This window comes from Sus scrofa, chromosome X (assembly GCF_000003025.6).
Source record: "Sus scrofa isolate TJ Tabasco breed Duroc chromosome X, Sscrofa11.1, whole genome shotgun sequence".
Taxonomy (NCBI): Eukaryota; Metazoa; Chordata; class Mammalia; order Artiodactyla; family Suidae; genus Sus; species Sus scrofa.
Genome location: NC_010461.5, coordinates 122623132 through 122632425, shown reverse-complemented (window position 1 = coordinate 122632425; position 9294 = coordinate 122623132). Strand labels below are relative to the sequence as shown.

Sequence of the window (9294 nt, the reverse complement as noted above, 5' to 3'; positions counted from 1 at the left end):
GTAGGCCAGCAGCTGCAGCTTTGATTCGACCCTTAGCCCGGGAACTTCCATCCGCTGCGGGTACAGCCCTAAAAAGAAAGAAAAAATTGTCTACAGAATGAAGTCAAGTTTTGAGAAAAAAACATACCAGGACAAGGAAGGAAGGGAAAAGCCCTTAGGCCCCTAAAGTCAGCTCAATCCCTGGACTTCCCAGTCTAGTGAGCTTTTTTCTTTCTTTCTTTTTTTTTTTTAAGGGCTGCACCCACAGCCAAATGCCCTTTGCCCTCAAGCTAGTTTGAGGTGGGTTTCCATACTTGTCACCTAACTTGTCCTGACAACAGCAATGCACATACATGGCTACCCAGAAGTCTATGGATCTTCACCCCGACACCAACATGGGCCAGCTACTCTGCATTGGTTGCCCATAGCTACCAGCCCAAGCTGATTTCCTCACCCTCTACTCTTTGCTTCTCTGTTCATGGCTTCTACACTCTTATGGATCATGCTCCCTCATAACTTCAGCCTCCTCAGAACTTGGCAGAGGTACAGCACATCTCACGGCTCCTTTGATCTCTGTTGACCTCATCTGCTTCCAACCTCTGGTCCCACTGCTCAGTGCCTTATCCTTCAGAAGTTCCCAGCCACAAGTTCCTTAGACAACCATGCCATCTGCAGTTCTGTGTCATAAGGCCAAAATTGATAGAACTGAAAAAATACATACAGAACCAGTAACCCTCCCTCAGTAATTGATACATCACACAGGCAGAAGATCAGTAGACCACAGATGACCTGAGCAGTGCTATCGATCAGCTTGATCTAATTGACAATTACAGAATACTCCATGCAGCTCTTTCAGCACCTAGTGCAGCCATGGCTCATAGTACCCAGAAGCATCTGAAGTGTATAGCAGCTCCAAAGCAATGGATGCTGAAAAAAACTGCCTAATAATATGCTTGCTCCTTGTCCATCTACTAATCCCCACAATCTGAGAGAACACCTGCCCCTCATCATTTTCCTAAAGTAACAGACTTAAGTATGTCCCAACATGGGGCAAAGAAGATTTGCATGCAGCCATTCATTAAGATTGATGGTGAGATCTGAACTGATATCACCTATCCCACTGGTTTTATGGATGTCACCAGCACTGATGAGACCAATCTATGACACCAAGGTTGCTTTGCTGTTCATCAGATTATGCCCAAAGAGGTCACACGCAAGTTGTGCAAAGTGAGAAAGATCTTTGTGGGCACAAAAGGAATCCCTTCTCTGGTGGCCAGTGATGCTCAAGTTATCTGCTACCCTGACACCCTTGCCAGGGTAAATGACACCACTCAGATTGATCTGGAGACTGTGTATGGCGGCAACCAGAACCGCTAACCTGTGAAGAGTTGGTATGATCACCAACAGAGAGACATCCTGGCTCTTTTGATATGGTTCATGGCAAAGATGCCAAAGGCAAGAGCTTTGCCACCTAGGTCTCCACCATTTTATTGGCAAAGGCAACAGACCATGGATTTCTCTTCCCTGAGGAAAAAGTATCCACCTCACCACTGCTGAAGAGAGAGACAAGAGACTGGAGGCCAAACAGACTGGCAAGTAGAATAATTTATATCAGGTAATGTGATTGGAAATTAATTAATTATAATATAGCATGAAAATAAAATAAAATAATTATAATATAGCATGAAAATAAAATAATCCATTTAACAACCACAGAATACACATTCCTCTCAAGCTCACCTGGAACATTCACCAAGATAGACCTCATCGTGGGTCATAAATATACCTTAAATTTTAAGAGAATAGAAATCACACAAAATATATTCACATACCACAGTGGAATTAAATTAGAAATCAAAACAGGTAGCTAGAAAATTGCCAAATTAATTTAAAAACCAAATTAATTTAAACCTTTATTTGAGCGTTTGAAAAGAACGCTCAAATAAATCTAAAAAAAAAATTTATTTTTCTTTCTTTTTTTTTCTTTTTAGGGCCATACCTGCAGCATATGGAAGTTCCCAGGCTAGGAGCTGAATTGGAGCTACAGCTCCTGGCCTACACCACAGCCACAGCAACATGAGATCCAAGCCTTGTCTGTGACCTACGCTGCAGCTCACGGCAACCCTGGATCCTTAACCCACTGAGCGGGGCCAGGGATCAATCTTGCATCCTCATGGATACTAGCCAGGTTCTTTACTACTGAGCCACAATGGGAATTTCCTAAAAATATTTTTAATTAAATGATACAACTTATCAAAATCTGTGGGATGCAACAAAAGCAATGCTTAGAAGGAAACAGCATTAAATGCACATACTAGAAAAGAAGAAAGATCTAATATCAATAATCTAATCTTCCACTTTAGAAAACTGCAAAAAGAAAAGCAATTTAAGCCTAAGGAAAGCAGAAGAAATGAAATAATAAAAATTGGAGCAGAAATCAATGAAATTGAAAATAGTACCACAATAGAGAAAATCAATGAAACCAAAAGCTAAGTCTTTGAAAGATCAATAAAAATGAAGAAACCCGGAGTTCCCGTCGTGGCACAGTGGTTAACGAATCCGACTAGGAACCATGAGGTTGCGGGTTCGGTCCCTGCCCTTGCTCAGTGGGTTAACGATCCGGCGTTGCCGTGAGCTGTGGTGTAGGTTGCAGACGCGGCTCGGATCCCGCGTTGCTGTGGCTCTGGCGTAGGCCGGTGGCTATGGCTCCAATTCGACCCCTAGCCTGGGAACCTCCACATGCCGCGGGAGCAGCCCAAGAAATAACAACAACAACAAAAAGACAAAAGACAAAAAAAAAAAAAAAAAATGAAGAAACCCTAGCTAGTCTAACCAAGGGAAAAAAAAGAGAGAAGAAACAAATTACTAACATCAAAAATGAAAGAAGAGCCATCACTACTGATCCCATGGACTACAGAATAATAAAGAAATACTATGAGCGACTTTATGCCCACAAATCTGATAACTTAAATGAAATGGATCAATTCCTTAAGAGATATAAACTACAAAGCTCACACAAGGAGAAATAGAGAATATGAAAAAAAAGTCTATTTTTTTAAATTGAATCAATAATTATAAATCTTCCAAAACAAAAAGCATGAGACCCAGAGGGTGCAACTGATGAATTGTACCAAACATTTTCGGAAGAAATAATACCAATACTCTACAATCTCTCCCAGAAACTAGAAGCCGAGAGAACACTGTCTAATTCATTCTATGAGGTCAGAATTACACCAGTACCAAAATCAAAGATGTTACCAGAAAGGAAAATTACAGATCAATATTGCTCATGAACATAGATGCAAAAATCCTTGACAAAATATTAGCAACTCAAATCCAGCAATGCATGAAAAAATTATATACCACAGTCAAGCGGGATTTATTCCAAGTATGCAAGACGGGTTCAAGATTGAAATCAGCTAGTATAATCCACCAGATTAACAAGCTAGGAGTTCCCACTGTGGCTGCTAATGGATACTAGCATCCATGAGGATGTGGGTTTGATCCCTGGCCTCGCTCAGTGGGTTAAGGATCCGGCATTGTGGTGAGCTGCGGTATCGGTTGCAGATGCAGCTTGGATCTGGCCTTGGTTTGTCTGTGGTGTAGACCGGCAACTGCAGCCCTGACTCGACCCCGAGCCCGGGAACTTCCATATGCCGCAGGTGCAGCCCTAAAAAAAGAAAAGGGACAAAAACAAGCTAAAGAAGAAAAATTGTGCAATCATATAAATTAGCATAGAAAAAGCATGTAGCGAAATCCAATATTCATTGATGATAAAAAAAAAAAAAGAACTCAGCTAACTAGGAATAAAGGACTGATTTCAATTGTTCATTTTTTCCTTAAGGTTTTTTGGATCAAAGCTTGTCTTCTTTATTACTAGTTATTTTTTACTAAGTGAAAAATACGGTTTATAAAAAATTTAATAGATACATGATATTGTGAAGCTATGGTTAGTGATATATTCCATTACAGTTGTGTTTCTGGCAGACCACCAGGCTAGGAACAGAGTAGCTTAATCCAATTAGGGATTGATTGAGATGATTTTAAACTGATATTCAGTCCTATTTAGGATGAATCTAGTTTTGGTTAGTTACTTTTTTTTCCTGCTCAAAGTCCATCACTTTATATATTTTTTTTAGTTTTCTTAATTTTTATTTTTTCTATTATAGTTGATTTACATAGTTTGGGTTCACCTTTACTCTTGGGATGTCACCCTTAGGATCCCAACTCAAAACCTGGGGGATGGGAGGGTGTAACCAGGGCTCCTCTTTAGTGGGTCTTGAATCTCACAAGTTCTCTTCCTCTCAGCTCTGGCTTTTTTAATTTAATTTTATTTTTTTAGTGCTGTACCACACAGCATATGGAAGTTCTCACTAGGGGTCGAATCAGAGCTGCCACTGCCACTGCCGGCCTACGTCACAGCCACAGCAACACGGGATCCAAGCCACATCCGTGACCTACACCACAGCTCACAGCAACGCCGGATCCTTAACCCACTGAGTGAGGCCAGGGATCGAACCTGCCTCCTCATGGACGCTAGTTGGGTACATTTCTGCTGAGCCACGACAGGAACTCCCAGCTCTGGCTTTCAGAATGGGCGCTTTCCCACCCTGGGGGAAAAGCAGAGCCATGCCAGGCTCAGGTCTCTGGCTTCCCTTCTTTTTTCAGTTCTTGGCCCTGAAAGTTCTCCGTGCCTGTAGCCCTCTGATGTTTTCAGGTAGATCATCTTAATACTTTTCTCATTGTGCTCAGCTGGAGAATTGAATTGCAACAACCTAGTCCGCTGTTTCTGAAGGCAGTGTTTTATCTCTGCATTTTAGAATATGTTGACATCTTCTTTTGGGGCCAATATATGTTCATTTTTTGTGAATGTGCAGCGGTACATACAAGCTGTATTACATGGTATAGAGTATGACATAGATCAATAAGATATTGTGATAGATGGTATTATTGTTCTTATTTGCTGCCTTCCACGTAGAAAGACTACAATTTCTGCCTGCTGCTACATGACTTGAGCCATCACTGGCTGTGCCATTGCTCTTTTCTCTCCGTCACAATGTGGTTAGGTCCTGGAGAGAGGCTCTTCCTTGAGTTTGGAGCTCAGAATAAAGAAAACAGATGGAGAAGAGCCAAAGGCAGAGTTCCCATGTGGTGCAGTGGAAACTAGCTTCCACAAGGATGCGGGTTCAGTCCCTGGCCTCACTCAGTGGGTCGGGGATCCGGTGTTGCCAAGAGCTGGGGTGTCGGTCGCAGACGCAGCTCGGATCCCGAGTTGTATGGCTGTGGTTTAAGCCGGCAGCTGGAGCTCCAATTCCGATTCGACTCCTAGCCTGGGAATCTCCATAAGCTGTAGGTGCAGCCCTGAAAAAAAGAAAAAAAAGAAAAAAGAAGAAGAGCCAAAGTCTACAGTCATCAACGTGTAATGCGATGGAGAAGCAAACATTTGCTGTTGCAAACCACTGGACCTTGGAAGCTGTTTCTTATCACAGCAGAACCTGGCAAAAGATGGTAGATCTGGATAGACTTTATTCTATTCTGTAGATCTTCTATATACTTGCGAATCTTTTGTCCTCGTGTTCTTCTATGTGCTGAGAGAGAGAAATTTCTTTACTACAAATGCGTTTCGATTTCTCCTTGCATTTTCTGTGCTTTTTTTCCTGCATGAACTTCGATCCTCTCCTATTGGGTCCACACTTTTTCTGGACGATTAGAAAATTGTGGATCCTACCCCTTCCTTTGTTTCTTGATTCAACCTGCTCTGATGATAAGATTGTGATTCCTGCTCTCTTGGAGTTTGACTTCACCTTTGCCCGAGATCGTGCATTCTTATTGACCAGGACTGAGCCAGGCAATGTCATTCCTAAGACTGAAGGGCTTGGGGACCACTCACCACATAGGATAGAAGAGGGATAATAGTCATGAGATTCCTAATAATAATAACCCCTATTGAACGCTTAGTATGCTTCAAGCACGCTCTTCTAAGCCCTTAATATGTTAAGTGTCTGTGTCATTATTTGAGGAATGTATTATTGCTCATCGAAACCCTGGGAGGTAGGTGTTACTAGCCTCACTCGAAAGATGAGAAACTGAAGCAGGGAGAGGTTGAATAACTTGCCCAAGGCTATACATCTAGCAGGTGGTAGGCAGAAAAGGAGCAGCTGTTGGGCCAACAGAAAGGCATCTATCTGCTATGGTTAGTAAAACGGTGTTAATTTTAGTCCAGCTGTAGCGACGACGGAGAGAACCCAGGGTTCTGCCTCCCAGCGAGGATCAGCCAGCTCCCTCGGCTCCCGGAAACAGTGATGTCCGCGGAGGGAGGGGCCGGCTGGCTTCCGGGCCGACTTGCGGCTTTAGGTCGAGTGCGTTCCCACCTCTCCTCACTTCCACTCTGAACCTCAATATTTTGGTTCTGCAAACACGAAAGCAAAAAATCCTGGGGTTTGGTGCTGTACTGCCTCCCCATAATAGCCGATATTATTATTACTATTATTATTATTATTATTATTACTACTACATGGCATCCCTGCTCATTCCATGTGGTTCAGAAGGGTTCACCATCCCCACTCCTCTCGAGCCCCCGGGGTGGTACTACCTGGCTGTGCCGCTCACGTTCATGGACACAGAGGCGTAGACGGCTTGCGACGGCTTTCCTCCCCCCCACCTCCCCCCTCCTCACTGTCTCGCTCTCTCCTTCGTGGGAGGTAGAGGTGCACCAGACTCCTGAAGGCAGACACCACCGCCTGGCACAAGGCCCATCCACCTTCTGACTCCCCTGGGCTCCTCTGGCATCGTTGCCCTGGCACCTGCAGGGTATGGCCTTCCAGCCGCTGCCAGTTGCTCAGGACAGTAATCCAGGCCCCTGATGCAGTGCTCATGTGCGCTTTTCTCTTCTCCCTGGAAGTGGATTCGGCACGTGGTACCGTCCATGCCAGGCCAGGCTCTTTTCATGTGACGTCACGCTCTGGTCAAGTGTTTGGGATTTAGGATGACAAAGGGCTGTCTGTCCTCAGACCCCCCAACATTCCCATCAGGCCCTTGAGAGTGCCCGCACATCGAATGGTTCCTTCATGCCTCGGTTTCCCGCTGGGGCCATAGAAGCGCAGGGGGATTGAGTGACTTAGTCACATCCACACAGGTGGACAAAAGACGAGAATGTCCTCAGATTTTCTGACTCGAAGACTCGTGCTCTTGGCGCTACACCCAGCTAAGCTCCACGGAGCGATGCCAGGCTGCAGGGATGGGCACTGAGCGGGGAGCACAGGCCTGGGGAGTAAGTCTGCTCAGGCCGTCGCAGCCAAATGCAACAGACTGGGTGTTTCAACAACAGACACTTATTTTCTTCTAAATCTGGAGGCTAAACGCCCAAGGCCAAGGTCACGTGGTCTTCCTTCTGTCCATGTTTATGTCCCAGTTTCCTCTTCTTCCAAGGATACCAGTCAGGTGGGATTCGATCCTGCTCTAGCGGCCTCATTTCATCTCAGTTACTTCTTGCAAGACCTTCTCTCCAAATAGAGTCACATTGTGCGGTCCTAGGTGTTCATTAAGACTTCGGCGTAGGACTTTTGAGGGATCCAAGTCAGTCTGAGTCCATCCCACCCTCCCGGGCTGTCAGCCTCAGGCAGGTCCCAGACCTCAACGTTGCCCCCCGCCCCCACGAAGCCAGAATGCCCAGGTCTCTAAGGTTCTGTTCAGCCCTGACCCTCAAGGCTGTAAACCCTCGCATCAGGGTTCACGGCCGGGCAAACTTCCAAGGAAAATGTTTAGGAGAGGATCAGAGACCCTGCATCGAGGCCCATCAATTCCACAGCACCAGAGCAAGGCAGAGCGGTGGGCCAGGGAGATGCAAGCAGTAGCCACCTGCTGGGTATGAGTCAGCGTAGTGATGTGCGGGCCCCACCCTGGGGCTATATCAACAGAGGCAAGGAGTTCAGAACAAGGGAGGGGAGTCCAGTGGTGAGGAGCCCAGGCTTTAGAGTCAGCTGTGTCTGCATGGGAACCCCCACTTCGGTGCACAGTAGCGTGGACCCCGGGCAGGCTACTCAGTCTCTCTGAGTGTCTTCTATAAAATAGCGCTAATAATGCTTAACTCACAGGTTTTGCGTGAGCACTAAATGGGATCTTTGTCGCGAAGTGCTCAGCAGAGGGCCTGGCTTACCCGCAGCCCCCGGGGCCGGCAGGGTGGGGCAGGCCTCGGGCCCCCCCAATCTCCCTTCAGGGCCAGGTGGACTCTCAAGTGTCACTTTCCCTGAAGGTCCCTTCTGTAGGAACTGCCTACCATCTGAAGAGAGCAGCCTGGCCCCAGGGCACACCCCCTGCAGGGCAGCGCCAGGCAGTGACCAGAGGATGGCCCGGCCCCTCCTCCACCCATCCCGGAGCTGCTTCCCGCCCTTCCTTTGCCCCGATATGGGTCCTGAGAGCACCCTGAGCTCCGCCCCAAGCCAGTGTCCCTGGGAACCCAATTGATAAGAGTGCCAGTAATGACACAGTAGCACTGCCGTGGGGACATCACTGACCTCATTCCCTGGAGCTCTGCCTTCACTCATCTGCACCAAGCACCCTCCTCCTCTGAGCCTTCGCACATGCTGTTCCCTCACCTTGTCCTTCAGCCCAAAACGACAGCGCCACCTCTGCCATGTGGTACCAGCTGGCCTTTCCCCTGATTTAGGTTTATCCACAGCCCTCACCACTTTTCAGGGCGCTGTGGGGTATGGTTCTTCATCGTCTCTATCGCAAGCACCCCCCAACTAGGCCAACAGCTCCACGAAGCCAGGGAGTGTTGTCTGTTCGCCGCTGTCTTGCCTGTCGACCCAGCACCTTGATAAGACTTAGTGCATGGAGGGGTGGCTGGCTGGCGAATTAACCCCCATGGGAATGGGGACAGACAGAAGATCTCCTGAAGGAAGGGCCCCCCAAGCTGAGGGAGAAAGCCCATCACGACCATAGGGGCACGACCATGGGGGGCTTTTCTCTGAAGCACCTCCCGGCAGCCGAGCACAGGCGTTTGACTTGTGAGTTTCCCACCTTCGACTTTTGAGTAGGCTAGAAGGGGTTTGGGGTTTTTTGGTTTTTTGGTTTTTTTCATTTATTTTAACAGCCCCACAAAAACATATTTTTCGTTTTTTTCACAAGTGCGAGCACTTGGGGAATGTGGGCGGAGGCAGAGGGCCCTGGGGCCTGGTTCCTGGGCCCACGCACATACGTCAAAGGCATTCACTAAACAGGTTTTACAGTAAATAGAGCTCTTTGCTTTTAACATTTTTGGAGGCAGCCCCCTTCAAAGCAGACAAGCCCTTCCTGCCATGGGTAGAATGCACT

General features: G+C 46.8%; 1 pseudogene; it reads left to right on the top strand.

The window, feature by feature from the left end:
• LOC110257695 lies at nt 1045–1579 on the top strand (annotated as a pseudogene).